This window comes from Haliaeetus albicilla, chromosome 14 (genome assembly GCF_947461875.1).
Source record: "Haliaeetus albicilla chromosome 14, bHalAlb1.1, whole genome shotgun sequence".
In the NCBI taxonomy this organism is placed as follows: Eukaryota; Metazoa; Chordata; class Aves; order Accipitriformes; family Accipitridae; genus Haliaeetus; species Haliaeetus albicilla.
Window position 1 is genome coordinate 37,490,279 of NC_091496.1, and position 24,605 is coordinate 37,514,883.

The window sequence follows — 24,605 nt, forward strand, 5'->3', positions numbered from 1 at the left end:
GCCGGCGTCAAAAATATTTTCGATGCGAGCTCGGATGGCCCCGAAAATATTTTCGACAGTACCTCGTCCGGTTCCGAAAATATTTTCGATGGGAGCTCGGCCGGCCCCGAAAATATTTTAGACGGGAGCTCGGCCGGCACCGAAAATATTTTTGACAGTACCTCGACCGGTGCGGAAAATATTTTCGATTGCAGCTCCACCGGCACTGAAAATATTTTCATCGGGGGCTCGGCTGGCACCAAAAATATTTTCAACTGCGTGTTGGCCGGTGCCAAAAATGTTGTTGACTGAGGCTCAGAGGGCCCCGAAAATACATTTGACGGGGTCTCGGCCGGCTCCGAAAATATTTTCAACGGGATCTTGGCTGGCACCGAAAATATTTTAGACGGCGTGTTGGCCGGTGCCAAAATGTTTTCGACAGAGGCTCGGACGGCCCCGAAAATACTTTTGTCGGGACCTCGAACGGCGCCGAAAATATATTCGACGGAGGCTCAGACGGCCCCGAAAATATTTTCGACAGGGTCTCGGCCGGCTCCGAAAATATTTTCGACGGGATCTCGGCCGGCACCGAAAATATTTTCAACGGAAGCTCCGCCGGCGTCAAAAATATTTTCGACGGGAGCTCGGACGGCTCCGAAAATATTTTCGACAGTACCTCGGCCGGAACCGAAAATATTTTTGACAGTACCTTGACCGGTGGCGAAAATTTTTTCGATGGCAGCTCAGCCGGCTCCAAAAATATTTTCAACGGGAGCTCGGCCGGCTCCGAAAATATTTCGAATTGGAGCTCGGCCGGCACCGAAAATATTTTCAACGGGGGCTCGGCCGGCACCGAAAATATTTTCGACGGCGTGTTGGACGGTGCCAAAATGTTTTCAACGGATGCTCGGACGGCCCCGAAAATAGTTTTGACAGTACCTTGACCGGTGCCGAAAATGTTTTCGACGGGAGCTCGGACGGCCCCGAAAATATTTTCGACAGGGTCTCGGCCGGCTCCGAAAATATTTTCAACGGGGGCTTGGACGGCACCAAAAATAGTTTCGGGGGAAGCTACGCCGGCGTCAAATATATTTTCGACGGGAGCTCGGATGGCCCCAAAAATATTTTCAACAGTACCTCGTCCGGTGCCGAAAATATTTTCGATGGGAGCTCGGCCGGCCCCGAAAATATTTTCGACAAGGTCTCGGCCGGCATCCAAAATATTTTCGACGGGAGCTCGGACGGCCCCGAAAATATTTTCGACAGGACCTCGGCCGGCACCGAAAATATTTTCGATGGGACCGCGATCGGCGCCGAAAATATTTTCAATGGCGTGTTGGCCGGTGCCAAAAATATTTTCGACGGGGGCCCAGCTGGCACCGAAAATATTTTCGACGGAGGCTCGGCTGCAATCCAAAATATTTTCGACGGAAGCTCGGTCGGCGTCAAAAATATTTTCGACGGGAGCTCGGACGGCCACGAAAATATTTTCAACAGGACCTTGACCGGTGCCGAAAATTTTTTCGATGGGAGCTCGGCCGGCACCGAAGATATTTTAGACGGGTGCTCGGCCGGCACTGAAAATTTTTTTAACAGTACCTTGACCGGTGGCGAAAATATTTTCGACGGCAGCTCAGCCGGCTACGAAAATATTTTAGACGGGAGCTCGGCCGGCACCTAAAATATTTTTGACAGTACCTTGACCGGTGGCGAAAATATTTTCGACGGGAGCTCAGCCGGCTCCGAAAATATTTTCGACGGGAGCTCGGCCGGCTCCGAAAATATTTTCGATGGGAGTTCGGCCATCACCGCAAATATTTTCAACGGGGGCTCGGCTGGCACCAAAAATATTTTCGACGGCGTGTTGGCCGGTGCCAAAATGTTTTCGACGGAGGCTCGGACGGCCCCGAAAATATTTTCGACCGTACCTCGACCGGTGCCAAAAATATTTTAGATGGGAGCTCGGCCGGCACCGAAAATATTTTTGACAGTACCTTGTCCGGTGCCGAAAATATTTTCGACGGCAGCTCGGATGGCAACGAAAATATTTTCGACAGGACCTCGACCGGTGCCGAAAATATTTTCGACGGCGTGTTGGCCGGTGCCAAAAACGTTTTCGACGGAGGCTCAGACGGCCCCGAAAATGTTTTCGACAGGGTCTCGAACGGCACCGAAAATGTTTTCGACGGAAGCTTGGCCGGCGTCTAAAATATTTTCGACGGGAGCTCGGCCGGCCCCGAAAATGTTTTCGACAAGGTTCTCACCGGCACCGATAATATTTTAGACGGGGGCCTGGCCGGCACCGAAAATATTTTCGACAGCGGCTCGGCCGGCTCCGAAAACATTTTCGACGGGAGCTCGGCCGGCGCCGAAAATATTTTCAACGGAAGCTCCGCCGGCGTCAAAAATATTTTCAACGGCAGCTCGGACGGCCCCGAAAATATTTTCGACAGTACCTCGACCGGTGCCGAAAATATTTTCGACGGGACCGCGAATGGCACCGAAAATATTTTCGACGGCGTGTTGGCCGGTGCTAAAATTATTTTCGACGGGGGCCCAGCTGGCACCGAAAATATTTTCGACGGAGGCTCGGCTGGCATCCAAAAGATTTTTGACGGAAGCTCGGTCGGCGTCAAAAATATTTTCGATGGGAGCACGGACAGCCCCGAAAATATTTTCGACAGTACCTCGACCGGTGCAGAAAATATTTTCGATGGCGGCTTTGCCGGCACCGAAAATATTTTAGATGGGACCTCAGCCGGCACCAAAAATATTTTTGACGGGGGGCCAGCCGGCACCGAAAATATTTTCGATGTTGTCTCAGCCGGCACCGAAAATATTTTTCGACCGGGACTCGGCTGGCACCGAAAATATTTTTGACAAGATTCCGGCCGGCACCGAAAATATTTTCTACCGGGACTCGGCTGGCACCGAAAATATTTTTGACAAGATTCCGGCCGGCACCGAAAATATTTTCAACGGTGTCTCGGCCGGCACCGAAAAAGTTTTCGACGGGTCCTCAGCCGGCACCAAAAATATTTTCAACGACAGCTCGGCCGGCACCGAAAATATTTTCGACGGTGTCTCAGCCGGCACCGAAAATATTTTCGACGGAGGCTCGGCCGGCGTCCAAAATATTTTCGACCGGGTCTCGGCCGGCTCCGAAAATATTTTCGACGGGATCTCGGCCGGCTCCGAAAATATTTTCGACGGGGTCTCGGCCGGCTCCAAAAATATTTTCGACGGATCCTCGGCCGGCATCCAAAATATTTTCGACGGGAGCTCGGCCAGGCCTGAAAATATTTTCAACGGGGGCTCGGCCAGCACCGAAAACACTTTTGACGGGACCTCGGCCGGCACCAAAAATATCTTAGACAAGGTTCCGGCCGGCACCGAAAATATTTTCGACGGTGTCTCGGCCGGCACCGAAAATATTTTCGACGGGGGCTCGGCCGGCTCTGAAAATATTTTTGACGGGAGCTCGACCGGCACCGAAAAAGTTTTCGACGGGTCCTCAGCCGGCACCAAAAATATTCTCAACGAGAGCTCGGCCGGCACCGAAAATATTTTCGACGGTGTCTCAGCCGGCACTGAAAATATTTTCGACTGAGGCTCGGCCGGCATCCAAAATATTTTTGACGGGATCTCACACGGTGCCGAAAATATTTTCGACCGGGTCTCGGCCGGCTCTGAAAATATTTTTGACGGAGCCTCGGCCGGCACCGAAAATATTTTCGATGGTCTCTCAGCCGGCACCGATATATTTTCGATGGCAGCTCGGCCGATACATTAAATATTTTTGTCGGGACCTCAGCCGGCACCAAATATATTTTCGTCGGGACCTCAGCCGGCACCGAAAATATTTTCGACGGCGGCTCGGCCGGCACCGAAAAAAATTTCGACAGCGGCTCGGCCGGCACCGAAAAAATTTTTGACGGCGGCTCAGCCGTCACTGAAAATATTTTCGATGATGTCTCAGCCAGCACCGATATATTTTCGACAGCAGCTCGGCCGATACAGAAAATATTTTCGACGGGACCTCAGCCGGCACCAGAAATATTTTTGACGGAGCCTCGGCCGGCACTGAAAATATTTTCGATGGTGTCTCACCTGGCACCGATATATTTTCGACGGCAGCTCGGCCGATACAGAAAATAGTTTCATCGGGACCTCAGCCGGCACTAAAAATATTTTAGACGGGGGGCCAGCCGGCACCGAAAATATTTTCGACGGTGTCTCAGCCGGCACCAAAAATATTTTCGACCGGGACTCGGCTGGCACCGAAAATATTTTCGACAAGATTCCAGCCAGCACAGAAAATATTTTCGATGGTGTCTCAGCCGGCACCGAAAATATTTTCGACGGACGCTCAGACGGCGTCCAAAATATTTTTGACGGGAGCTCGGCCGATACAGAAAATATTTTCGACGGGAGTTTGGCCAGCTCCGAAAATATTTTCGGCAAGTTTCCGGCCAACAGCGAAAATATTTTCAATGGAGACTCAGCTGGCACCGAAAAATTTTTCGACGGGGGCTTGGCAGGCACCGGAAATATTTTCGACGGTGTCTCGGCCGGCACCGAAAATATTTTCGACGGGGGCTCGGCCGGCTCTGAAAATATTTTTGACGGGAGCTCGACCGGCACCGAAAAAGTTTTCGACGGGTCCTCAGCCGGCACCAAAAATATTTTCAACGAGAGCTCGGCCGGCACCGAAAATATTTTCGACGGTGTCTCAGCCGGCACCAAAAATATTTTCAACGGAGGCTCGGCTGGCACCGAAAATATTTTCGACGGCGGCTCGGCCAGCACCGAAAAAATTTTTGACGGGGTCTCGGCCGGCTCCGAAAATATTTTCGATGGTGTCTCAGCCGGCACAGATATATTTTCGACGGCAGCTCGGCTGATAGAGAAAATATTTTCGTCGGGACCTCATCCGGCACCAAAAATATTTTAGACGGTGTCTCAGCCGGCACCGAAAATATTTTCGACCGGGACTCGGCTGGCACCGAAAATATTTTCGACAAGATTCCGGCCGGCACAGAAAATATTTTCGACGGGACCTCAGCCGGCACCAAAAATATTTTTGACGGAGCCTCGGCCGGCACTGAAAATATTTTCGATGGTCTCTCAGCCGGCACCGATATATTTTTGATGGCAGCTCGGCCGATACAGAAAATATTTTTGTCAGGACCTCAGCCGGCACCAAATATATTTTCGTCGGGACCTCAGCCGGCACCGAAAATATTTTCGACGGCGGCTCGGCCGGCACCGAAAAAATTTTCGACAGCGGCTCGGCCGGCACCGAAAAAATTTTTGACGGCGGCTCAGCCGTCACTGAAAATATTTTCGAAGGTGTCTCAGCCAGCACTGAAAATATTTTCGACGGGGACTCGGGTGGCACTGAAAATATTTTCGACAAGATTCCGGCCGGCACCGAAAATATTTTCGACGGTGTCTCAGCCGGCACCGAAAATATTTTCGACCGGGACTCGGCTGGCACCGAAAATATTTTGGACAAGATTCCGGCCGGCACCGAAAATATTTTCGACGGGACCTCAGCCGGCACCAGAAATATTTTTGACGGAGCCTCGGCCGGCACTGAAAATATTTTCGATGGTGTCTCAGCCGGCACCGATATATTTTTGATGGCAGCTCGGCCGATACAGAAAATATTTTCATCGGGACCTCAGCCGGCACCAAAAATATTTTAGACGGGGGGCCAGCCGGCACCGAAAATATTTTCGACGGTGTCTCAGCCGGCACCGAAAATATTTTCGACCGGGACTCGGCTGGCACCGAAAATATTTTTGAAAAGATTCCGGCCAGCACCGAAAATATTTTCGACGGTGTCTCAGCCGGCACCGAAAATATTTTCGACGAAAGCTTTACCGGCGTCAAAAATACTTTCGACGGGAGCTCGTACGGCCCCGAAAATATTTTCGACAAGGTTCTGACTGGCTCCGACAATATTTTCGACGGGAGCTCGGCCGGCACCGAAAATATTTTCGACCGGGTCTCGGCCGGCTCCGACAATATTTTCGACGGGACCTTGAACTGCGCCGAAAATATTTTCGATGGGGGCTCGGCCGGCACCGAAAATATTTTCGACGGGGGCCCGCCTGGCACCGAAAATATTTTAGACGGGACTCAGCCGGCACCGAAAATATTTTCAACGGGGGCTCGGCCGGCACCAAAAATATTTTCGACGGGGGCCCGCCTGGCACCGAAAATATTTTCAACGGGATCTAGGCCGGTGTCCAAAATATTTTCGACAGGAGCTCGGACGGCCCCGAAAATATTTTAGATGGGGTCTTGGCCGGCTCCGAAAATATTTTCGAAGGGATCTTGGCCGGCGTCGAAAATTTTTTCAATGGGAGCTCGGACGGCTCCGAAAATATTTTCGACAGTACCTCGACCGGTGCCGAAAATATTTTCGACGGGAGCTCGGCCGGCACCGAAAATATCTTCGACAGGATCTTGGCCGGCACCAAAAATATTTTCGACGGAATCTCGTCCGGCGTAAGAAATATTTTTGACGGGAGCTCGGACGGCCCCGAAAATATTTTCGACAGTACCTCGACCGGTGCCGAAAATATTTTCGACGGCGGCTGAGCCGGCTCCGAAAATATTTTCAACGGGGACTCGGCCGGCACCAAAAATATTTTCGACGGCGTGTTGGCCGGTGCCAAAAATGTTTTCGACGGAGGCTCGGAGGGCCCCGAAAATATATTCGACGGGGTCTCGGCCGGCTCCGAAAATATTTTCAACGGGATCTCGGCTGGCACCGAAAATATTTTCTACGGAAGCTCGGCCGGCGTCAAAAATATTTTCGATGGGAGCTCGACCGGCTCCGAAAATATTTTTGACGGGAGCTCGGCCAGCTCCAAAAATATTTTCGATTGGAGCTCGGCCGGCACCGAAAATATTTTCAACGGGGGCTCGGCCGGCACCAAAAATATTTTCGACGGCGTGTTGGCCGGTGCCAAAATGTTTTCGACGGAGGCAGGACGGCCCCGAAAATACTTTCGACGGGACCTCGAACGGCGCCGAAAATATTTTCGACGGGAGCTCAGCCGGTGCCTAAAATATTTTCGACGGCGGCTCGGCCGGCTCCGAAAATATTTTCGACGGGATCTCGGCCGGCACCGAAAATATTTTCGACGGAAGCTCGGCCGGCGTCAAAAATATTTTCGACGGGATCTCGGCCGGCACCGAAAATATTTTAGACGGGGGCTGGGCCGGCACCAAAAATATTTTCGACGGAAGCTCGGCCGGCCCCGAAAATATTTTCGACAAGGTTCTGACCAGCACCGAAAATATTTTAGACGGGGGCCCGGCCGGCACCGAAAATAGTTTCGACGGCGGCTCGGCCGGCACCGAAAATATTTTTGACAGTATCTTGACCGGTGCGGAAAATATTTTCGACGGGAGCTCGTCCGGCTCCGAAAATATTTTCGATTGCAGCTCGGCCGGCACCGAAAATATTTTCGACGGAAGCTCGGCCGGCGTCAAAAATATTTTCGACGGGAGCTCGGACGGACCCGAAAATATTTTCGACAGGACCTCGACCGGTGCCGAAAATATTTTCGATGGGAGCTCGGCCAGGAGCGAAAATATCTTCGACAGGATCTCGGCCGGCACCGAAAATATTTTCGACGGGAGCTCGGCAGGCACCGAAAATATTTTTGACAGTACCTTGACCGGTGGCGAAAATATTTTCGACGGCAGCTCAGCCGGCTCCGAAAATATTTTAGACGGGAGCTCGGCCGGCTCTGAAAATATTTTCGATTGGAGCTCGGCCGGCGCCGAAAATATTTTCGACGGGAGCTCGGCCGGCAACGAAAATATTTTTAACGGGGGCTCGGACGGCCCCGAAAATATTTTCGACAGTACCTCGACCGGCGCCGAAAATATTTTCGACGGCAGCTCAGCTGGCACCGAAAATATTTTAGACGGGAGCTCGGCCGGCACCGAAAATATTTTTGACAGTACCTTGACCGGTGGCGAAAATATTTTCGACGGCAGCTCAGCCGGCTCAGAAAATATTTTCGACGGGAGCTCGGCCGGCTCCGAAAATATTTTCGATTGGAGCTCGGCCGGCACCGAAAATATTTTCGACGGAAGCTCGGCCGGCGTCAAAAATATTTTCGACGGGAGCTCGGATGGCCCCGAAAATATTTTCGACAGGATCTTGGCCGGCACCGAAAATATTTTTAACAGGGGCTCGGCCAGCACCGAAAATATCTTCGACAGGATCTCGGCCGGCACCGAAAATATTTTTAACAGGGGCTTGGCCGGCACCGAAAATATCTTCGACAGGATCTCGGCCGGCACCGAAAATATTTTCGACGGGAGCTCGGCAGGCACCGAAAATATTTTTGACAGTACCTTGACCGGTGGCGAAAATATTTTCGACGGCAGCTCAGCCGGCTCCGATAATACTTTCGACGGGAGCTCGGCTGGCACCGAAAATATTTTCGCCGGCGTGTTGGCCGGTGCCAAAATGTTTTCGACGGAGGCTCGGACGGCCCCGAAAATAGTTTCGACGGGACCTCGAACGGCGCCGAAAATATTTTCGACAAGGTTCTGACCGGCACCGAAAATATTTTAGACGGGGTCCCGGCCGGCACCGAAAATATTTTCGTCGGTGTCTCATCCAGCACCGAAAATATTATCAATGGAGGCTCGGCCGGTGCCTAAAATATTTTCGAAGGCGGCTTGGCCGGCTCCGAAAATATTTTCGACGGGATCTCGGCCGGCTTCGAAAATATTTTCGACGGGATCTCGGCTGGCAGCGAAAATATTTTCGACAGAAGCTCGGGGGGCGTCAAAAATATTTTCGACGGGAGCTAGAATGGCCCCGAAAATACTTTCGACAGTACCTCGTCCGGTGCCGAAAATATTTTCGATGGGAGCTCAGCCGGCACCGAAAATATTTTAGACGGGAGCTCGGCCGGCACCGAAAATATTTTTGACAGTACCTTGACCACTGCGGAAAATATTTTCAACGGCAGCTCCACCGGCTCCGAAAATATTTTCGACGGGAGCTCGGCCGGCACCAAAAGTATTTTCGATTGCAGCTCGGCCGGCACTGAAAATATTTTCAACGGGGGCTCGGCCGGCCCCGAAAATATTTTCGACAGTACCTCGACCGGTGCCGAAAATATTTTCGACGGCGGCTCGGCCACCACCGAAAATATCTTCGACAGGATCTCGGCCGGCACCGAAAATATTTTCGACGGAAGCTCGTCCGGCGTCAGAAATATTTTCAACGGGAGTTCGGACGGCCCCGAAAATATTTTCGACATTCCCTCGACCGGTGCCGAAAATATTTTCGACGGGACCGCGAACGGCGCCGAAAATATTTTCGACGGCGTGTTGGCCGGTGCCAAAAATATTTTCGACGGGGGCCCAGCTGGCACCGAAAATATTCTCGACGGAGGCTCGGCTGGCATCTAAAATATTTTCGACGGGAGCTCGGACGGCCCCGAAAATATTTTCGACAGTACCTCGACCGGTGCCGAAAATATTTTTGACGGGACCGCGAACGGCGCCGAAAATATTTTCGACGGCGTGTTGGCCGGTGCCAAAAATATTTTCGACGGGGGCCCAGCTGGCACCGAAAATATTTTCGACGGAGGCTCAGCTGGCATCCAAAATATTTTCGACAGGAGCTCGGACGGCCCCGAAAATATTTTCGACGGGAGCTCGGACGGCACCGAAAATATTTTTGATGGGAGATCGGCCGGCACCGAAAATATTTTTGACAGTACCTTGACCGGTGGCGAAAATATTTTCGAGGGGGGAGGTCGGCTGGCACTGAAAATATTTTCAACGGGGGCTCGGCCGGCACCAAAAATATTTTCGACGGCGTGTTGGCCGGTGCCAAAATATTTTCGACAGAGGCTCGGACAGCCCCGAAAATAGTTTCGACGGGACCTCGGCTGGCGCCGAAAATATTTTCGACGGGAGCTCGGACGGCCCCGAAAATATTTTCGACGGGAGCTCGGCCGGCTCCGAAAATATTTTCGATGGGAGCTCGGCCGGCACCAAAAATATCTTCGACAGGATCTCGGCCGGCACCAAAAATATTTTCGATTGGAGCTCGGCCAGCACCGAATATATTTTCGACGGAAGCTCGGTCGGCACCAAAAATATTTCCATGGTGTGTTGGCCGGTGCCAAAAATGTTTTCGACGGAGGCTCGGAGGGCCCCGAAAATATTTTCGACGGGGTCTCGGCCGGCACCAAAAATACTTTTAACGGGGGCTCGGACGGCCCCGAAAATATTTTCGACAGGACCTCGGCCGGTGCCGAAAATATTTTTAACGGCGGCTCGGACGGCCCTGAAAATATTTTCGACGGAAGCTCGGCCGGCTCCGAAAATATTTTCGATTGGAGCTCGCCCGGCACCGAAAATATTTTCAACGGGGGCTCGGCCGGCACCAAAACTATTTTAGATGGCGTGTTGGCCGGTGCCAAAATATTTTCGACAGAGGCTCGGACGGCCCCGAAAATAGTTTCAACGGGACCTCGAACGGCGCCGAAAATATTTTCGACGGAGGCTAGGACGGCCCCGAAAATATTTTCGATTAGAGCTCAGCCGGCACCAAAAATATTTTCAACAGCGTGCTGGCCGGTGCCAAAAATGTTTTTGACGGAGGCTCGGAGGGCCCTGAAAATACATTCGACGGGGTCTCGGCCGGCTCCGAAATTATTTTCAATGGGATTGTGGCCGGCATCGAAAATATTTTCAACGGAAGCTCGGCCGGCGTCAAAAATATTTTCGACGGGAACTCGGACGGCCCCGAAAATATTTTCGACAGGACCTTGACCGATGCCGAAAATATTTTCGAAGGGAGCTCGGCCGGCACCAAAAATATTTTTAACGGGGGCTCGGACGGCCCCGAAAATATTTTCGACAGTACCTCGACCGGTGCCGAAAATATTTTCGACGGCAGCTCAGCCGGCTCCGAAAATATTTTCGATTGGAGCTCGGCCGGCTCCGAAAATATTTTCGATTGGATCTCGCCCCGCACTGAAAATATTTTCAACAGGGGCTCGGCCGGCACCAAAAATATTTTCAACGGTGTGTTGGCCGGTGCCAAAATATTTTCGACAAAGGCTCGGCCGGCCCCGAAAATACTTTCGACGGGACCTCGAATGGCGCCGAAAATATTTTCGACGGAGGCTCGGACGGCCCCGAAAACATTTTCGACAGGGTCTCGGCCGAATCCGAAAATATTTTCGACGGGATCTCGGCTGGCACCGAAAATATTTTCGACGGAAGCTCGGCCGGCGTCAAAAATATTTTCGACGGGAGCTCGGATGGCCCCGAAAATATTTTCGACAGTACCTCGTCCGGTGCCGAAAATATTTTCGATGGGAGCTCGGCCGGCACCGAAAATATTTTAGACGGGAGCTCGGCCGGCACTGAAAATATTTTTAACGGGGGCTCAGAAGGCTCCGAAAATATTTTCGATTGCAGCTCGGCCGGCTCCGAAAATATTTTCGATTGGAGCTCGGCCGGCACCAAAAATATTTTCGACGGCGTGTTGGCCGGTGCCAAAAATATTTTCGACGGAGGCTCGGACGGCCCCGAAAATATTTTCGACGGGATCTCGGCCGGCGCCGAAAATATTTTCGACGGGAGCTCGGACGGCCCTGAAAAAATTTTCGACAGGGTCTCGGCCGGCTCCGAAAATATTTTCGACGGAAGCTTGGCTGGCGTCAAAAATATTTTTGAGAGTACCTCGACCGGTGCCGAAAATATTTTCAATGGGAGCTCGGCCGGCACCGAAAATATTTTCGATTGGAGCTCGCCCGGCACCGAAAATATTTTCAACGGGGGCTCGGCCGGCACTGAAAATATTTTCGACGCCATGTTGGCCGGTGCCAAAATGTTTTCGACGGAGGCGCGGACGGCCCCGAAAATAATTTCGACGGGATCTCGGCCGGCGTCCAAAATATTTTCGACGGGAGCTCGGATGGCCCTGAAAATATTTTCGACAGTACCTCGTCCGGTGCCGAATATATTTTCGATGGGAGCTCAGCCGGCACCGAAAATATTTTCGACGGGAGCTTGGCCGGCTCCGAAAATATTTTCGACAAGGTTCTGACCGGCACCGAAAATATTTTTGACAGGGTCTCGGCCGGCTCCGAAAATATTTTCGATTGGAGCTCGGCCGGCACCGAAAATATTTTCAAGGGGGCTCGGCCGGCACCAAAAATATTTTCGACGGCGTGTTGGCCGGTGCCAAAAATATTTTCGACGGGGGCCCAGCTGGCACCGAAAATATTTTTGATGGAGGCTCAGCCGGCTCCAAAACTATTTTCGACGGGATCTCAGCCGGCACCGAAAATATTTTCGACGGCGTGTTGGCCGGTGCCAAAAATGTTTTCGACGGAGGCTCGGCCAGTGCCAAAAATAGTTTCGACGGGGTCTCGGCCGGCACCGAAAATATTTTCGACGGAAGCTTGGCCGGCGTCGAAAATATTTTCGACGGGATCTCGGCCGGCCCCGAAAATATTTTCGACAACGTTCTGAGCGGAACCGAAAATATTTTAGAAGGGGGCCCGGCCGGCACCGAAAATATTTTCGTCGGTGTCTCATCCGGCACCGAAAATATTTTCGATGGAGGCTCGGCCGGTGCCTAAAATATTTTCGATGGGAGCTCGGCCGGTGCCTAAAATATTTTCGACGGGATCTCGGCCGGCACCGAAAATATCTTCGACAGGATCTCGGCCGGCACCGAAAATATTTTCGACGGGTTCTCGGCCGGCTCCGAAAATATTTTCGACAGGAGCTCGGCCGGCTCCGAAAATATTTTCGATTGGAGCTCGGCCGGCACCGAAAATATTTTCAACGGGGGCTCGGCCGGCACCAAAAATATTTTCGACGGCGTGTTGGCCGGTGCCAAAATGTTTTCGACGGAGGCTCGGACGGCCCGGAAAATAGTTGCGACGGGAGCTCGGACGGCGCCGAAAATATTTTCGACAGGGTCTCGGCCGGCTCCGAAAATATTTTAGACGGGATCTCGGCTGGCACCGAAAATATTTTCGACGGAAGCTCCGCCAGCGTCAAAAATATTTTCGACGGGAGCTCGGATGGCCCCGAAAATATTTTCGAGAGGACCTCGACCGGTGGCGAAAATATTTTCGACAGGGTCTCGGCCGGCTCCGAAAATATTTTAGACGGGATATCGGCTGGCACCGAAAATATTTTCGACGGAAGCTCCGCCGGCGTCAAAAATATTTTCGATGGGAGCTCGGATGGCCCCGAAAATATTTTTGACAGTATCTTGACCCGTGGCGAAAATATTTTCGACGGCAGCTCTGCCGGCTCCGAAAATATTTCAGACGGGAGCTCAGCCGGCTCCGAAAATATTTTCAATGGGATCTCGGCCGGCACCAAAAATATTTTCGACAGAAGCTCGGCCGGCGTCAAAAATATTTTCGACGGGACCTCGAACGGCACCGAAAATATTTTCGACGGGAGCTCGGACGGCGCCGAAAATATTTTCGACAGGGTCTCGGCCGGCTCCGAAAATATTTTCAAAGGAAGCTCCGCCGGCGTCAAAAATATTTTCAACGGGAGCTCGGATGGCCCCGAAAATATTTTCGACAGGACCTTGACCAGTGCCGAAAATATTTTCGATGGGATCTCGGCCGGCACCGAAAATATTTTCAACGGAAGCTCCGCCGGCGTCAAAAATATTTTCGACGGGAGCTCGGACGGCCCCGAAAATATTTTCGACAGTACCTCGACCGGTGCCGAAAATATTTTCGACTGCGGCTCGGCCGGCACCGAAAATATTTTCAACGGGGGCTCGGCCGGCACCAAAAATATTTTCAACGGCGTGTTGGCCGGTGCCAAAAATGTTTTCGACGGAGGCTCGGACGGCCCCGAAAATATTTTCGACGGGGTCTCGGCCGGCTCCGAAAATATTTTCGACGGAAGCTTGGCCGGCGTCAAAAATATTTTCGACGGGAGCTCGGATGGCCCCGAAAATATTTTCGACATGGTTCTGACCGGCTCCGAAAATATTTTAGACGGGGGCCTGGCCGGCACCGAAAATATTTTCGTCGGTGTCTCATCCGGCACCGAAAATATTTTCGATGGAGGCTCGGCCGGTGCCTAAAATATTTTCGAAGGCGGCTCGGCCGGCACCGAAAATATTTTCGATGGGATCTCGGCCGGCACCGAAAATATTTTCGACGGAAGGTCGGCCGGCATCAAAAATATTTTCAACGGGAGCTCGGACGGCCCCGAAAATATTTTCGACAGTACCTCGACCGGTGCCGAAAATATTTTCGACGGGACCGCGAACGGCGCCGAAAATATTTTAGACGGGAGCTCGGCCGGCACCGAAAATATTTTTAACGGGGGCTTGGACGGCCCCGACAATATTTTCGACAGTACCTCGACCGGTGCCGAAAATATTTTCGACGGCGAATAGGCCGGCACCGAAAATATTTTACACGGGAGCTCGGCCAACACCGAAAATATTTTTGACAGTACCTTGACCGGTGGCGAAAATATTTTCGACGGCAGCTCAGCCGGCTCCGAAAATATTTTCGATTGGAGCTCGGCCGGCACCGAAAATATTTTAGACGGGAGCTCGGCCGGCGCCGAAAATTTTTTCGACGGGAGCTCAGATGGCCCTGAAAATATTTTCGACAGGGTCTCGGCCGGCTCTGAAAATATTTTCGACGGGCTCTCGGCTGGCACCGAAAATATTTTTGACGGAAGCTCGGCCGGTGTCAAAAATATTTTCGACCGGAGCTCGGACGGCCCCGAAAATATTTTCGACAGGACCTCGACCGGTGCCGAAAATATTTTTGACGGGAGCTCGGCCGGCACCGAAAATATTTTTAAGGGGGCTCGGGCGGCTCCGAAAATATTTTTAAGGGGGCTCGGGCGGCTCCGAAAATATTTTCGACGGCGTGTTGGTCGGTGCCAAAAATGTTTTCGACGGGAGCTCGAACGGCCCCGAAAATATTTTCGACAAGGTTCTGACCGGCACCGAAAATATTTTAGACGGGGGCCCGGCCAGCCCCGAAAATATTTTCGGCAAGGTGCCGGCCGGCACCGAAAATATTTTCGATGGCGGCTCGGCCGGCTCTGACAATATTTTCGACGGAACTCAGCTGGCACCGAAAATATTTTCGACGGGATCTCGGCCGGCGTCGAAAATCTTTTCGATGGGGTCTCGGCCAGCGTCCAAAATATTTTCGACGGGAGCTCGGACGGCCCCAAAAATATTTTCAACGGGGGCTCGGCCGGCACCGAAAATATTTTAGACGGGAGCTCGGCCAGCACTGAAAATATTTTTAACAGGGGCTCGGCCGGCACCGAAAATATTTATGACGGCGTGTTGGCCGGTGCCAAAAATATTTTCGACGGGAGCTCGGGCGGCCCCAAAAATATTTTCGACAAGGTTCTGACCGGCACCGAAAATATTTTCGACGGGAGCTCGGCTGGTGTCAAAAATATTTTCGATGGTAGCTCGGACGGCCCCGAAAATATTTTCGACAGTACCTCGGCCGGCACCGAAAATATTTTCGAGGGAAGCTCGTCCGGCGTCAGAAATATTTTTGATGGGAGCTCGGACGGCCCCGAAAATATTTTCGACAGTACCTCGACCGGTGCCGAAAATATTTTCGACGGGAGCTCGGCCGGTGCCTAAAATATTTTCGACGGCGGCTCGGCCAGCTCCGAAAATATTTTCGACGGGATCTCGGCCGGCACCGAAAATATTTTCGACGGAAGCTCGGCCGGCGTCGAAAATATTTTCGACGGGAGCTCAGATGGCCCCAAAAATATTTTTGACAGTACCTCGACCGGTGGCGAAAATATTTTCGACGGCAGCTCAGCCAGCTCCGAAAATATTTTCGACGGGAGCTCGGCCGGCACCGAAAATATCTTCGACATTATCTCGGCCGGCCCCGAAAATATTTTCGACAAGGTTCTGACCGGCACCGAAAATATTTTAGACGGGGGCCCGGCCGGCACCGAAAATATTTTTGTCGGTGTCTCATCTGGCACCGAAAATATTTTCGATGGAGGCTCGGCCGGTGCCTAAAATATTTTCGACGGGATCTCAGCCGGCACCGAAAATATTTTCAACGGGATCTCGGCCGGATCCGAAAATATTTTCGACAGGAGCTCGGCCGGCTCCGAAAATATTTTCGATTGGAGCTCGGCCGGCACCGAAAATATTTTCAACGGGGGCTCGGCCGGCACCAAAAATATTTTCGACGGCGTGTTGGCCGGTGCCAAAATGTTTTCGACGGAGGCTCGGACGGCCCCGAAAATAGTTGCGACGGGAGCTCGGACGGCGCCGAAAATATTTTCGACAGGGTCTCGGCAGGCTCCGAAAATATTTTAGATGGGATATCGGCTGGCACCGAAAATATTTTCGACGGAAGCTCCGCCGGCGTCAAAAATATTTTCGACGGGAGCTCGGACGGCCCCGAAAATATTTTCGAGAGGACCTCGACTGGTGGCGAAAATATTTTCGACGGCAGCTCAGCCGGCTCTGAAAATATTTCAGACGGGAGCTAGGCCGGCTCCGAAAATATTTTCGATGGGATCTCGGCCGGCACCGAAAATATTTTCGACGGAAGCTCCGCCGGCGTCAAAAATATTTTCGACAGGAGCTCGGACGGCACCGAAAATATTTTCGACAGGACCTTGACCGGTGCCGAAAATATTTTCGACGGCAGCTCAGCCGGCTCCGAAAATATTTTCGACGGGAGCTCGGCCGGCACCGAAAATATTTTTGACAGTACCTTGACCGGTGGCGAAAATATTTTCGACGGCAGCTCAGCTAGCACCAAAAATTTTTTCGACGGGAGCTAGGCCGGCTCCGAAAATATTTTCGACGGGAGCTCGGCCGGCACCGAAAATATTTTCAACGGGGGCTCGGCCGGCACCAAAAATATTTTCGACGGCGTGTTGGCCGGTGCCAAAAATGTTTTCGACGGAGGCTCGGAGGGCCCTGAAAATACATTCGACGGGGTCTCGGCCGGCTCCGAAAATATTTTCGACGGGAGCTCGGACGGCGCCGAAAATATTTTCGACAGGGTCTCGGCCGGCTCCGAAAATATTTTCAAAGGAAGCTCCGCCGGCGTCAAAAATATTTTCAACGGGAGCTCGGATGGCCCCGAAAATATTTTTGACAGTACCTTGACCGGTGGCGAAAATATTTTCGACGGCAGCTCAGCCAGCTCCGAAAATATTTTCGACGGGAGCTCGGCCGGCTCCGAAAATATTTTCGATTCGAGCTCGGCCGGCACCGAAAATATTTTCGACGGGATCTCGGCCGGCACCAAAATTATTTTCGACGGTGTGTTGGCCGGTGCCAAAAATGTTTTCGATGGAGGCTCGGAGAGCCCCGAAAATATATTCGACGGGGTCTCGGCCGGCTCGAAAATATTTTCGACGGAAGCTCGGCCGGCGTCAAAAATATTTTCGACGGGAGCTCGGACGGCCCCAAAAATATTTTCGACAGGACCTCGACCGGTGCCAAAAATATTTTCGACAGTACCTCTTCCGGTGCCGAAAATATTTTCGATGGGAGCTCGGCCGGTGCCTAAAATATTTTCGACGGCGGCTCGGCCAGCTCCGAAAATATTTTCGACGGGATCTCGGCCGGCACCGAAAATATTTTCGACGGAAGCTCGGCCGGCGTCAAAAATATTTTCAACGGGAGCTCGGACGGCCCCGAAAATATTTTCGACAATACCTCGACCGGTGCCGAAAATATTTTCGATGGGAGCTCGGCCGGCACCGAAAATATTTTCGACGGGAGCTCGGCCGGCACCAAAAATATTTTTCACAGTACCTTGACCGGTGCGGAAAATATTTTCGACGGCGGCTCAGCCGACTCCGAACATATTTTTGACGGGTGCCCGGCCGGCTCCAAAAATATTTTCGATTGCAGCTCAGCCGGCACCGAAAATATTTTAGACGGAAGCTCGTCCGGCACCGAAACTATTTTTGACAGTACCTTGACCGGTGGCGAAAATATTTTCGATGGGAGCTCGGCCGGCACCGAAAATATTTTCAATTGGAGCTCGGCCGGCACCAAAAATATTTTCGACGGCGTGTTGGCCGCTGCTAAAAATGTTTTCGATGGAGGCTCGTAGGGCCCCGAAAAATAATTTCGACGGGAACTCGAACGGCACCGAAAATATTTTCGACGGGAGCTCTGACGGCCCCGAAAGTATTTTCGACAGGGTCTCGGCCGGCTCCGAAAATATTTTCGACGGGAGCGCGGCCGGCCCTGGAAATATTTTCGAGAGTACCTCGTCCGGTGCCGAAAATATTTTCGATGGGAGCTCGGCCGGCACCGAAAATATTTTAGACGGGAGCTCGGCCGGCACCAAAAGTATTTTTGACAGTACCTTGACCGGTGGCGAAAATATTTTCAACAGCAGCTCAGGCGGCTCCAAAAATATTTTAGACGGGAGCTCGGCTGGCTCCGAAAATATTTTCGACGGGAGCTTGGCCGGCACCAAAAATATTTTCAACGGGGGCTCGGCCGGCACCAAAAATATTTTCGACGGCGTGTTGGCCGGTGCCAAAATGTTTTCGACAGAGGGTCGGACGGCCCCGAAAATAGTTTTGAAGGGACCTCGAACAGCGCCGAAAATATTTTCGACGGAAGCTCGGACGGCATCAAAAATATTTTCGACAGGGTCTCGGCCGGCTCCGAAAATATTTTCAACAGCAGCTCAGCCGGCTCCGAAAGTATTTTAGACGGGGCTCGGCCGGCAGCAAAAATATTTTCGACGGCGTGTTGGCCGGTGCCAAAATGTATTCGACAGAGGGTCGGACGGCCCCGAAAATAGTTTCGACGGGACCTCGAACGGCGCCGAAAATATTTTCGACGGGAGCTCGGACGGCCCTGAAAATATTTTCGATTGGAGCTCGGCCGGCTCCGAAAATATTTTCGACAGGATCTCGGCCGGCACCGAAAATATTTTCGACGGAAGCTCGGCCGGCGTCAAAAATATTTTCGACGGGAACTTGGACAGCCCCGAAAATATTTTCGACAGTACCTTGACCGGTGCGGAAAATATTTTCGACGGCGGCTCAGCCGGCTCTGAAAATATTTTCGATGGGAGCTCGGCCGGCTCCGAAAATATTTTTGACAGTACCTCGACCGGTGCCGAAAATATTTTCGACGGCGGCTCGGCCGGCACTGAAAATATTTTAGACGGGTGCTCGGCAGGCACCGAAAATATTTTTGACAGTACCTTGACCGGTGGCGAAAATATTTTCGACGGCAGCTCAGCCAGCTCCGAAAATATTTTCGACGGGAGCTCGGCCGGCTCCGAAAATATATTCGATTGGAGCTCGCCCAGCACCGAAAATATTTTCAACGGGGTCTCGGCCGGCGTCAAAAACATTTTCGACGGGAGCTCGGATGGCCCCGAAAATATTTTCGACAGTACCTCGTCCGGTGCCGAAAATATTTTCAACGGGAGCTCGGACGGCCCCGAAAATATTTTTGACGGAAGCTCGGCTGGCGTCAAAAATATTTTAGACGGGAGCTCGGCCGGCTCCGAAAATATTTTTGACGGGAGCTCGGCCGGCACCGAAAATATCTTCGACAGGATCTCGGCCGGCACCGAAAATATTTTCGATTGGAGCTCAGCCGGCACCGAAAATATTTTCGACGGAAGCTCGGCCGGCGTCAAAAATATTTTCGACGGGAACTTGGACGGCCCCGAAAATATTTTCGACAGTACCTTGACCGGTGCGGAAAATATTTTCGACGGCGGCTCAGCATGCTCTGAAAATATTTTCGATGGGAGCTCGGCCGGCTCCGAAATATTTTCGATTGGAGGTCGGCCAGCACCGAAAAGATTTTCAACGGGGGCTCGGCCGGCACCAAAAATATTTTCGACAGCGTGTTGGCCGGTGCCAAAATATTTTCAACAGAGGCTCGGACGGCTCCGAAAATAGTTTCGACGGGACCTCGAACGGCGCCGAAATTATTTTCGACAGGGTCTCAGCCGGCACCAAAAATATTTTTAACGGCGGCTCGCACGGCCCTGAAAATATTTTCGACAGTACCTCGACCAGTGACGAAAATATTCTCGACGGCGGCTCGGCCGGCACCGAAAATATTTTCGACAGCGTGTTGGCCGGTGCCAAAATATTTTCGACAGAGGCTCGGACGGCCCCGAAAATAGTTTCGACGGGACTTCGAACGGCACCGAAAATATTTTCGACGGAGGCTAGGACGGCCCCGAAAATATTTTCGACAGCGTCTCGGCCGGCTCCGAAAATATTTTCGACGGGATCTCGGCCGGCTCCGAAAATATTTTCGACGGAAGCTCGGCCGGCGTCAAAAATATTTTCGACGGGAGCTCGGATGGCCCCGAAAATATTTTCGACAGTACCTCGTCCGGTGCCGAAAATATTTTCGACGGAGGCTAGGACGGCTCCGAAAATATTTTCGACGGGATCTCGGCCGGCACCGGAAATATTTTCAATGGAAGCTCGGCCGGCGTCAAAAATATTTTCGATGGGAGCTCGGATGGCCCCGAAAATATTTTCGACAGTACCTCGTCCGGTGCCGAATATATTTTCGATGGGAGCTTGGCTGGCACCAAAAATATTTTAGACAGGAGCTCGGCCGGCCCCGAAAATATTTTTGACAGTACCTCGACCGGTGCGGAAAATATTTTCGACGGCGGCTCGGGCGGCTGCGAAAATATTTTCGATTGCAGCCTGGCCGGCACCGAAAATATTTTCAACGGGGGCTCGGCCGGCACCAAAAATATTTTCAACGGCGTGTTGGCCGGTGCCAAAAATGTTTTTGACGGAGGCTCGGACGGCCCCGAAAATAGTTTCAACGGGACCTCGAGCGGCGCCGAAAATATTTTCGACGGGAACTCGGATGGCCCCGAAAATATTTTCGACAGTACCTCGTCCAGTGCCGAAAATATTTTCGATGGGAGCTCGGCCGGCACCAAAAATATTTTAGACGGGAGCTCGGCCGGCACCGAAAATATTTTTGAGAGTACCTCGACCGGTGCCGAAAATATTTTCGACGGCGGCTCGGCCGGCACCGAAAATATTTTCGACGGAAGCTCGGCCGGCACCGAAAATATCTTCGACAGGACCTCGACCGGTGCCGAAAATATTTTCAATTGGAGCTCGGCCAGCACCGAAAATATTTTCGACGGAAGCTCGGCCGGCACCAAAAATATTTTCGACGGCGTGTTGGCCGGTGACAAAAATGTTTTCGACGGAAGCTCGGAGGGCCCCGAAAATATATTCGACGGGGTCTCGGCCGGCTCCGAAAACATTTTCAACGGGATCTCGGCCGGCACAGAAAATATTTTCGACGGAAGCTCCGCCGGCGTCAAAAATATTTTCGACGGGAGCTCCGACGGCCCCGAAAATATTTTCGATGGGAGCTCGGCCGGAGCCAAAAATATTTTCGACTGCGGCTCGGCCGGCACCGAAAATATTTTTAAAGGGGGCTCGGACGGCCCCGAAAATATTTTCAACAGTACCTCGACCGGTGCCGGAAATATTTTCGACGGGATCTCATCCGGCACTGAAAATATTTTCAACGGAAGCTCGGCCGGCGTCAAAAACATTTTCGACGGGAGCTCGGATGGCCCCGAAAATATTTTCGACAGTACCTCGTCCGGTGCCGAAAATATTTTCAACGGGAGCTCGGACGGCCCCGAAAATATTTTTGACAGAAGCTCGGCTGGCGTCAAAAATATTTTCGACGGGAGCTCGGCCGGCTCCGAAAATATTTTCGACGGGAGCTCGGCCGGCACCAAAAATATCTTCGACAGGATCTTGGCCGGCACCGAAAATATTTTCGATTGGAGCTCGGCCAGCACCGAATATATTTTCAACGGAAGCTCGGTCGGCACCAAAAATATTTTCGACGGCGTGTTGGCCGGTGCCAGAAATGTTTTCGACGGAGGCTCGAAGGGCCCCGAAAATATACTCGACGGGACCTCGAACGGCGCCGAAAATATTTTCGACGGAAGCTCGGCCGGCACCGAAAATATCTTCGACAGGACCTCGACCGGTGCCGAAAATATTTTCAATTGGAGCTCGGCCAGCACCGAAAATATTTTCGACGGAAGCTCGGCCGGCACCAAAAATATTTTCGACGGCGTGTTGGCCGGTGACAAAAATGTTTTCGACGGAAGCTCGGAGGGCCCCGAAAATATATTCGACGGGGTCTCGGCCGGCTCCGAAAACATTTTCAACGGGATCTCAGCCGGCACAGAAAATATTTTCGACGGAAGCTCCGCCGGCGTCAAAAATATTTTCGACGGGAGCTCCGACGGCCCCGAAAATATTTTCGATGGGAGCTCGGCCGGAGCCAAAAATATTTTCGACTGCGGCTCGGCCGGCACCGAAAATATTTTTAAAGGGGGCTCGGACGGCCCCGAAAATATTTTCAACAGTACCTCGACCGGTGCCGGAAATATTTTCGACGGGATCTCATCCGGCACTGAAAATATTTTCAACGGAAGCTCGGCCGGCGTCAAAAACATTTTCGACGGGAGCTCGGATGGCCCCGAAAATATTTTCGACAGTACCTCGTCCGGTGCCGAAAATATTTTCAACGGGAGCTCGGACGGCCCCGAAAATATTTTTGACAGAAGCTCGGCTGGCGTCAAAAATATTTTCGACGGGAGCTCGGCCGGCTCCGAAAATATTTTCGACGGGAGCTCGGCCGGCACCAAAAATATCTTCGACAGGATCTTGGCCGGCACCGAAAATATTTTCGATTGGAGCTCGGCCAGCACCGAATATATTTTCAACGGAAGCTCGGTCGGCACCAAAAATATTTTCGACGGCGTGTTGGCCGGTGCCAGAAATGTTTTCGACGGAGGCTCGAAGGGCCCCGAAAATATACTCGACGGGACCTCGAACGGCGCCGAAAATATTTTCAACGGGATCTCGGCCGGCACAGAAAATATTTTCGACGGAAGCTCCGCCGGCGTCAAAAATATTTTCAACGGGAGCTCCGACGGCCCCGAAAATATTTTCGACAGGACCTCGACCGGTGCCGAAAATATTTTCGAAGGGAGCTCGACCGTCACCGAAGATATTTTAGACGGAAGCTCGGCCGGCACCGAAAATATTTTTAACGGCGGCTCGGACGGCCCTGAAAATATTTTCAACAGTACCTCGACCGGTGCCGAAAATATTTTCGACGGTGGCTCGGCCGGCACCGAAAATATTTTTGACGGGAGATCGGCCGGCACCGAAAATATTTTCAACGGGGGCTCGGCCGGCACCAAAAATATTTTCGACGGCGTGTTGGCCGGTGCCAAAATATTTTCGACAGAGGTTTGGACAGCCCCGAAAATAGTTTCGACGGGACCTCGGCCGGTGCCGAAAATATTTTCGACGGGAGCTCGGACGGCCCCGAAAATATTTTCGACGGGAGCTCGGCCGGCTCCGAAAATATTTTCGACGGGGTCTCGGCCGGCACCGAAAATATTTTTAACGGGATCTCGGCCGGCACCGAAAATATTTTCAACGGGATCGTGGCCGGCATTGAAAATATTTTCAACGGAAGCTCAGCCGGCGTCAAAAATATTTTAGACGGGAGCTCGGACGGCCCCGAAAATATTTTCGACGGGAGCTCGGCCGGCTCCGAAAATATTTTCGATTGGAGCTCGGCCGGCACCGAAAATATTTTCAACGGGGGCTCGGCCGGCACCAAAAATATTTTCGACGGCGTGTTGGCCGGTGCCAAAAATGTTTTCGACGGAGGCTCGGAGGGCCCTGAAAATACATTCGACGGGGTCTCGGCCGGCTCCGAAAATATTTTCGAAGGGAGCTTGGCCAGCACAGAAAATATTTTCGACGGGAGCTCAGCCGGCTCCGAAAATATTTTAGACGGGAGCTCGGCCGGCACCAAAAATATTTTCGATTGGAGCTCGGCCGGCCCCGAAAATATTTTCGACAGGACCTCGACCGGTGCCGAAAATATTTTCGATGGGAGCTCGGCCGGCACCGAAAATATTTTAGACGGGAGCTCGGCCGGCACCGAAAATATTTTTAACGGGGGCTCGGACGGCCCCGAAAATATTTTCGACAGTACCTGGACCGGTGCCGAAAATATTTTCGACGGCAGCTCAGCCGGCTCCGAAAATATTTTCTATGGGAGCTCGGCCGGCTCCGAAAATATTTTCGATTGGAGGTCGCCCGGCACCGAAAATATTTTCAAGGGGGCTCGGCCGGCACCAAAAATATTTTCGACGGCGTGTTGGCCGGTGCCAAAAATGTTTTCGACGGAGGCTCGGACGGCCCCGAAAATAGTTTTCACGGGACCTCGAACGGCGCCGAAAATATTTTCGACGGGATCTCGGCCGGCACCGAAAATATTTCGACGGAAGCTTGGCTGGCGTCAAAAATATTTTTGAGAGTACCTCGACCGGTGCCGAAAATATTTTCAATGGGAGCTCGGCCAGCACCGAAAATATTTTAGATGGGAGCTCGGCCAGCACCGAAAATATTTTTAACAGGGGCTCGGCCGGCACCGACAATATTTTCGACGGCGTGTTGGCCGGTGCCAAAAGTGTTTTCAACGGAGGCTCGGATGGCCCCGAAAATCT